General features: G+C 54.9%; 1 long non-coding RNA gene across 1 annotated transcript in view; it reads left to right on the forward strand.

Annotated features, from left to right (window-relative positions):
- LOC117200882 (uncharacterized) overlaps nt 1–7,012 on the forward strand; it is a 75,360-nt gene extending 68,348 nt beyond the window's left edge. Inside the window, exons 6-7 of the long non-coding RNA XR_007471265.1 lie at nt 5,797–5,867; nt 6,103–7,012. This is a non-coding gene — a long non-coding RNA (uncharacterized LOC117200882). The remainder of the gene's footprint in view (nt 1–5,796; nt 5,868–6,102) is intronic.
- The last annotated feature ends 254 nt before the right edge of the window (nt 7,013–7,266 follow it).

Raw genomic sequence — 7,266 nt, forward strand, 5'->3', positions numbered from 1 at the left:
CAGGTGGTTTAGAAGCAGGAACGGTGAGAATGTTCCCCCAGAGCTGCAGAACTATCCCCAAGGCAGGCTTGTCTCTGATGCATCAGTGCTGCTCTGGAAGCCATGAGGTGAGACTGGGCCTGGAGTCGGAGTCCAGAGATGGTGGAGAGGGATCTGAAGAAGAGGGCTCCAGGGAGCTGAACCCTGCTAGGTTGGAAGCTCTGGGACCAAAAGGGGTCTGCTCTCTCCTCTCACTTCCTGCTCTCAGGATCTCACCTCAGCCTCTGGCCCACAGCCCTTTCCTGCCATAACCCCCAAAGCCCTGACCCAGAGCCTCAGGCAAGCCATATCCCCCATGCTAGCAGAGGAGGCCCTTCCAGATCAGGAAATAGGGACTCTTTGGTCCCCATCCTCCTGAGGAGCTCCCATAATACCCCTCCTCCCCCATTTTTCCAGTCTGTTCCTGTCTCCACACCTGATATTGGTCGGCAAGACAGGATCTTAAGGACAACCCTGCTGTCACCCATCTCCCAGTCCCTCAGGAACAGCAGAGCTCAGGATTATTGTGAGGCTGCCAGGAAGATGAGGAAAGTGAATTGGGGAGCAGAGGGGTGGTAGCATAGAATTCCTCCACTGGAGCCCTGTTTCCCTGGACCTTTAGTCTCTGGCCACATTGTGTCAAAGTGGACGGGACAGTCCACAATCATCTGCTACATTACCCCTTCCACCCATCATTGTCAAATCTCTCCTTCTCTTCCTAGCAGGCACCTGCCGCCCAATCCCAAGGTTTTGGGTTTTTTGGTCTATTTGGTTGTGCTCTCCGCTGGCCAAACAGCTCTGGCCAGCATAGTTGGGGAATCAGGGGGCACATGGTGTCACCTGCCTGTTTTGTTGTTTAGGGCCCCCTACCTCCATCACCCCATCCAGATTATCTTTAAAAACCAGCCCAGCTGCCACACTGATTTTTTTCCCCCAACCCTGTGGTTTTCCCCCAACTCCAGACCTCAGTGTGTGGGAAGTTGGCTGGGATCCCTCCCAGTGTGTGAGAGGTTCTGGGATCCTGGGAGCCCAAACCCACTGCCTCCTTCTGCAGAGCTAGGAGCTGTGTTTTGGGTTTGCCCTTAGCCTCACTCCCTCTCTTGCCATAATGGGAGATGCTTAAGGGCAGGGTCCTTGATATGGGGATTCCATCCACTTCAGACACTCACAGGCCAGGCAAGAACCTGGGTACTCTCAATTATTGGTTGAATGAGTTTTTGTCAAGCAAATAGAGGATAAACAATTATGTATTGTGGAGGGGCAAGGCTTGGGCTTTGGTGGTCCCACCTCAGAGGATTTTTGGAGATAGTAAGATTTTTGAAAGGGGAGTGACTCAGAGGCAGGTGGGGTGAGTGTTGGTGGGAAGGAACTCTGCCATTGCTCCAGGATCTCACCTTCTACTCAGCCCCCTTCTTGGGATTCAGTGCTGGTTCAGGAAGACTTTCTGGGGTCTCCCACCCCCGGTCAACTGGGCCAGTGTCTTCTCCCCTGGAGGTGGAAGCAGCTGGTCCCTGGAGTCTGCTCCATAGAGGGAATGCCTGTCTTCAAAGCCTGGTCTATACTGTATCCTGACTCACGAATTCCTGCTTGCTGCCTATACCACCAGGGCCCAGCCTTCTTCGGTCTCCAGTGGAAGGGGAAGGGATTATTCTGCCCCAAATCTGCTTTCCCCCTAGTTCAGTGAATATTCCGGACAAAGAGGAGGGAAAGAAAATTGCATGAATTGCGAGGGTAAGAGGACCCTGTAGACTCAGACAAAATGAGTTATTCCTTAGCATGAGAGAATATTCAAGTAAACCCTCAAAGGCTCCATCGGCTTTAATCCAGATTGTTTTGGTAGCCCCATTCATGTCCCGATTATTTATGTAAGCACCAGCATTGGCCTTCAGGCCAGCGCTTCCTTCAGAAAAAAGGTTCTGACATTGCTTGAAATTAGTTAACTTGACCACAAATCAGGATCATTTTCGTCCCCCAGGGACCTGCTACTGTGACACTCCTTGTGGAATTCAGAGAGTGTTTCTTCTGCTGTAGAAGTAGACTCCGATAGATGGCTTCCTGCCACCCTGGCTGAACCAGGACTGCCTGCTTGGTTTTTATATTCTGCCCTGGGCCACCTTCTGTAGTAACAACAACGGTAACCATGACAATAAACACCATAAGCTCTTACCATGTGCTTGGCTTCCGGCTAAGAGTTTTTATTGATTTTATTTATTACTCACAACCCTGTGAGGTAGCTACTGCTATTACCCCGATTTTACATACAAGGAAAATGAGGCCCAGAGAAGTTAAGTAACACTTCCAAAGTCACACAGCCTGTTTGGGAGTAATTAGGATTTGAAGAAGGTTTTTTCTGACTCAGGTCTTAATCCTGGAACCACAAAGTATCTAACCAGAGCCCAAAGTTTCCTTGAATGGGCTTTAGGGGCTCTGCAGATCCCAGAAATTGTGTGTAAAATTATGTATGTGAGCCCAAGTGTGCACGTTTTTTCAGGGGCAATATTACATAACACATTGGATTCTCAAAAGGGATTGGAGACCCAGAAAAGGTTAAAGCCAGAAGCAGGCCAATAGGGGAAGGGGGAGGGAAGTTGCCTCTCTGCAGGCCTGGGGAGCAGGGAGCCAGCTGCTCCAAAATTCAGACCAGGCTCCAAGCCTGCTTCTGGACCTGCCCTGCTGTCTCTGGCCAGGCCCAGCTCTCAGGACCTCTTCTGGCAAAGAGAGATGGGGGCAGGGTCTATGACCAGGGCACTTTTTTGGAGAGCACCCTTCCCTGCTTCTCTCCACCCACCTCCCAAACTTCTTTCGTGAGCTGAACTCCTTCAGAGCCCAGCCTCTTCCTGGCCCTTCAGCCCTGCATGGGGGAATTGACTGCCCTTTGGAAGTGTGAGGGGCATAGACAGACCACTGAGTGATAGATATGGACAGGTAGAGATGGGGAGAGATGCTCAAGGCCCAGGTGATCATATTCTGCAGCCTCCAGGGCAGCCCTCTTTTTGGTCCCAAGCCTTTGCTTCCCCAGGAAGGGTCTCTGTTGCTTCCTTTCCTGGCACCTCTCTCTCTCTCTCTTTCTCTCTTTTTTTTTTTTTGGCCACACTGCCCAGCTTATGGGATTTTAGTTCCCTGACCAGAACTCAAATCCGGGACCCGGTAGTAGGTAGTGAGGGCACTGAGTCCTAACCACTGGACAGTCAGGAAATTCCCGCCTGGCACCTCTTGCTGTTTTTAGTGCTCCCCTTATCTTGGGGTGCCCAAGATGAATGACTGAATGCCCTATTCAGTCCTCTGTGCTCCTTAGCATACCCCCCTTGGAGTCAGTGTCAGATTGCCAGGAACTGCTGGTTTGTCATCTGCCCTTCTGCCTCCCTCTCCACCTGGCTGTGAACTTGGGAAACTGAAATTCCTCTCCATGACCTATGCGAGCCTGGCATATACCAAGAGGTCTCCATGCCTTTGTCAAATGAATACGAATAATAAGAGACAAAAGGGAGAGCCAGGTAGGGGCCTCTGCCTGTGCCCCAGAGAGAGGAAGAGGGGTGTAAGGGAAGGGTAGTATCGTTTTGCCAGCTTTGTGCAGATGTGTGACGCACTCTTGCTGCTCATACCTCCAACATACAAAAGGGGCACAGAGACCTCATTCTTTCATGCTTTTTGGCTATGGAGAGGGGGGTCCTTGGTTCTCAACCCAGCTGTGGTATGGCCTGACTCAGGAATGGAGTTTGTTCACCCTCTCCCTCTTTTTTTAAAAAAACAGGATTGAGTCCCCATTGTATTTTGGGCTCAGAAGCAGAGAGGAAGATCAGACAGAAGAAGGAGAGAGATGGGCAGGCAGGAGTGGCAGGAAACACACCCCTACCCCAGTGGCCCAGGGGACTATGAGGAGGGTAAATGATAGTGGGGGGAGTCTGGTTCTGTCCCAATGGAGGTGGCATTTGACATGAGCCTCAAAAATCCAGGAGCATTGGGGTAGGTGCAGAAATGAGGACCACTTTCTTGGCAAGGGGGACAGCTAAGCAGGAGGCCAGAAATGCCAGCCCAGAGCAGGAGACAGGGTGCCCCATACTTCTTCCCTCCCTGGCCTGGGCATCGAGCTGCTGAGGTTGGGATGAAATCCCTGGTCCCTTGTGCAGCCCCACCAGGTTCTGCAGCCTGAGGCAAGGGCTGGTGGGCTCCTGGGATGGCTGTTTGGGGCTGAAGGTCGGGGAAGTTGGGGAGAGGCTGCACCCCAGCCCTTGCTGCTCCTGGGTCCACGGTGCGGGGGGGGCGGGTTCCATTCTCTTTGCCATCTAGGGAAGCTCCAAGAACTGACCTCTCTCTTACTAAACAAACTCCTGGGTCTGAGCAAAACCACTAACGGTGGTCAGGCTACCCATTCCACAGCCTCTGCCTGTGGGAGGGCGCCAGGCTGCAGGCCAGGCAGAGGAGCCTGGGCTAGACGAGGTGGATAGGCCAAGGAACCTAGGTGGGGAGAGGTGAGGAGACCTAGGAGCCGGCCAGCGTGGCTTGGCGGGTGCGGGAAAGGCCTGAGTCAGACTTCTTGTAATAAACTGCACGTAAATAATTCAGCAGCCGCGCGGGGGCTCATTGCATTAGCGCCGCCGCCCGTGCCTCCCCTCGAGTTCCAGCTGAGGGGAGGGCGGGTCACTATCGCGCTTGAGGAGGGGAGCCAGATAGAAGACTCCTGCCTGCTCGCATCCTGGATTCCGCCTGGCCCAATCCCAGGAGACCCTCTGGTCCCCGATCCCCTCGGGCCCCACCGGTCAGAGGGCCGCCTACTGTGCAGGGCTGTCCCAGCTTAGCCGCTCTTAAGAGCCCGGGCAAGAGAAAACGGGCGGCGGGACCTGGGCCAGAATAGGTAACGAGGGGGCCCTACCTGCGGGAAACCGAGCTGTGGTAGTGCCCAACCGCACAGAGAACGCGGGCGGCATGGCTCTGAGCAAAGTGGGGAAGGCAGGCTCCTGTGCTCAGAGCTCAATGCCCAGGAGCTGCTTTGTCCGGGCCTGGATTTTCCTTGTGGTCAGAGTGTATGTCCAGGGAAGGCACGGAACTTTTCACCCACTGTGATCCCCAGGTTCTGCCTCTGCCCCCCGCCTCTCCCGTACCCATATATCCAGCTCCCGCCGTGCCAGCCAACGGTGTCGGCTGGGGTCCCCAAGCTCGCCCTGGGTGGAAGGGAGCCCCAGGCTGCTGGGCCTGAGAGGCTAAGTGCATACTGCCCACAGCCTTATTTCGTTTGAGTGGAACCAGGCTCCTCTGGCTTTTCCACTCCTCACAAGTCCCTGGGTTCCTGATCTTGAGGGATCACACTCATCCCATCAAACGTCCACCAATGCTTAATTCCTCCAGCTCTTTCCCAGGCCCCTTCAGTTCCATTAGGTGGACCACGCCCTCTCTTCAGCAGCCTCCCTACTCCTACGTAGTGAACCTCGGGCCGAGACCCTCCCACTGGCCCCGATGACCCTCCCGGGGCCGGCGCGAACAAGACCCCCGGCCTGGTCTCCACCAGTGTTGCGGGCAGCCAGACCTGGGGGAAGGCAGCTTGCGTCCCCCCCCTTCCCTACTCCCCTCTCCCCCCATCAGAATCTTCATTGTTTGCCGCTGCCTCCTCCTCTTCCTCTTCCCTCAGCCTCTACGCATTTGTTTTTCTTCGTTTGGTGCCGTGCCGTCGGCCTGTGGAGGCCTGGACATACTCTGCCCGTCTTGAGGCCTCAGCCGGGCCGCTGGGTACGAGGCCAAATTTCAAACGGCTTCTGCAGCAGACCGGCTCGGGTGTCTTTGCAGAGGCAGGTGAGATGGACTGACGGCACCTTGACCTCAGACGGCTCCACCGCCGGCCGGCTGTGTGATATTGGGTAAGTCTCTTAACTTCTCTGAGCCTTGACGAGGCAAAGGTCAAGAGATTTAAGGAGAGTAATGGGAGACTAAGTCTTTTGATTCGTTTGGGAGAAGGGGTTGCCTGCTTTGGGGCCTGAGGAGGAAATGAGGTTCGGGAGAACACTAGGTCTGAAATGACCATTTATTTTAACGAATATTTCAAGAGCAGCTGGTAGCTGCTTTTTATTTTATTATTATTATTTTTTTTTACAGCTGATGGGTTGCCAGGCGTTAGAAACTTCTCCAATCCTCACCACATCTTGGTTCTACCGAAGAGGAAACTGAGTTTAAGATTGCCTCCCGCTGGTCAACAGCACAGGTGGGATTCGAAGCTATATCCGGTTCCGAGTCGCTCGTGTGAGTTTACGCCACGCAGCTTCGCTTGGACTGGCGATTCGAGCCCTCGCAGGGCCGGCCACCACCTGAGCGGAGAGGGGTTGGGCTGAATCGCCAAATGTTCCCTTTTTTCCGTGCCGGGAAAGCTTTGAAATTCTTATTTTCAGGTAAACGATTTTGACGGCTCCCGGAGAAGGACGGAAGCCAGACCCAATGTGGGACTTCCGGCTTGTTACGGGAGAGCCCCTGGGGCGGGACGGGGAGGGCAACTTTTCCCCCCGAGCCCGGGGAGGCGGCGGTGGCAGAGCCGAGGCAGAAGCCGTCGCTCTTCGATTTTTCCTCTTTGGAGTTTATTCATCTGCTCAGTCTGTCCTGTGGGGCCCACGTCTTCGGAAGTCCTGGTCGGAGTGGGAGGAGCGCCGGGGAGAAGACACACGGCCCTGCCCAGGGAAGAGGTATGGCCAGATATTCCCCCAACTCTTTCACCCTCTCCAGGGGCGCCTCTCTGAGGTAGGGTCCTCTTAGCGGCCTGGGGGGAGCGGAGTGAGGCAGGCTGGTAGCTGGGGCCTGGGGACCCCTGGGTGGGCAGGGAAGGGCTGGCATCTCCCTGGCGACCCCGTCCCGAGCTCCCGCCTCAAGGTCACCCTGTGGAAGCCCCGACAGGCCACTAGCCCCTCGACACAGGTCCCATTACATTGTATTTATGTTTCATTTTTCCCTCTCTCTTATTATTGTCTCGCTCTGGGGGAGGCAAAGGATATAATATATTCATCTTTATTATACCAAATCTGTGTGAAGCATTTAATAAGACGCTGTTTCCCCACAGCCAGGGATTAGTGTGAGCTATTCTTAAATTAATGCTCGGGAAGGGAGGGCGCCTCCGCCACAGCGCCTGCTGCTGGCGGCCCGGGGGAAGTGCAGGCCCTGGCCGGCGCGCCCACGCCCACCCCCAGCACACGATGCCCTTCTCAGCCCGCGCGCCCGTCCTAGCGTCTCTCAGTGGCCCTTAGGGCCCCAGCCTGGGGGGAGGGGCTTGGAAGA

The sequence above is a fragment of the Orcinus orca genome, chromosome 14, assembly GCF_937001465.1.
Source record: "Orcinus orca chromosome 14, mOrcOrc1.1, whole genome shotgun sequence".
In the NCBI taxonomy this organism is placed as follows: domain Eukaryota; kingdom Metazoa; phylum Chordata; class Mammalia; order Artiodactyla; family Delphinidae; genus Orcinus; species Orcinus orca.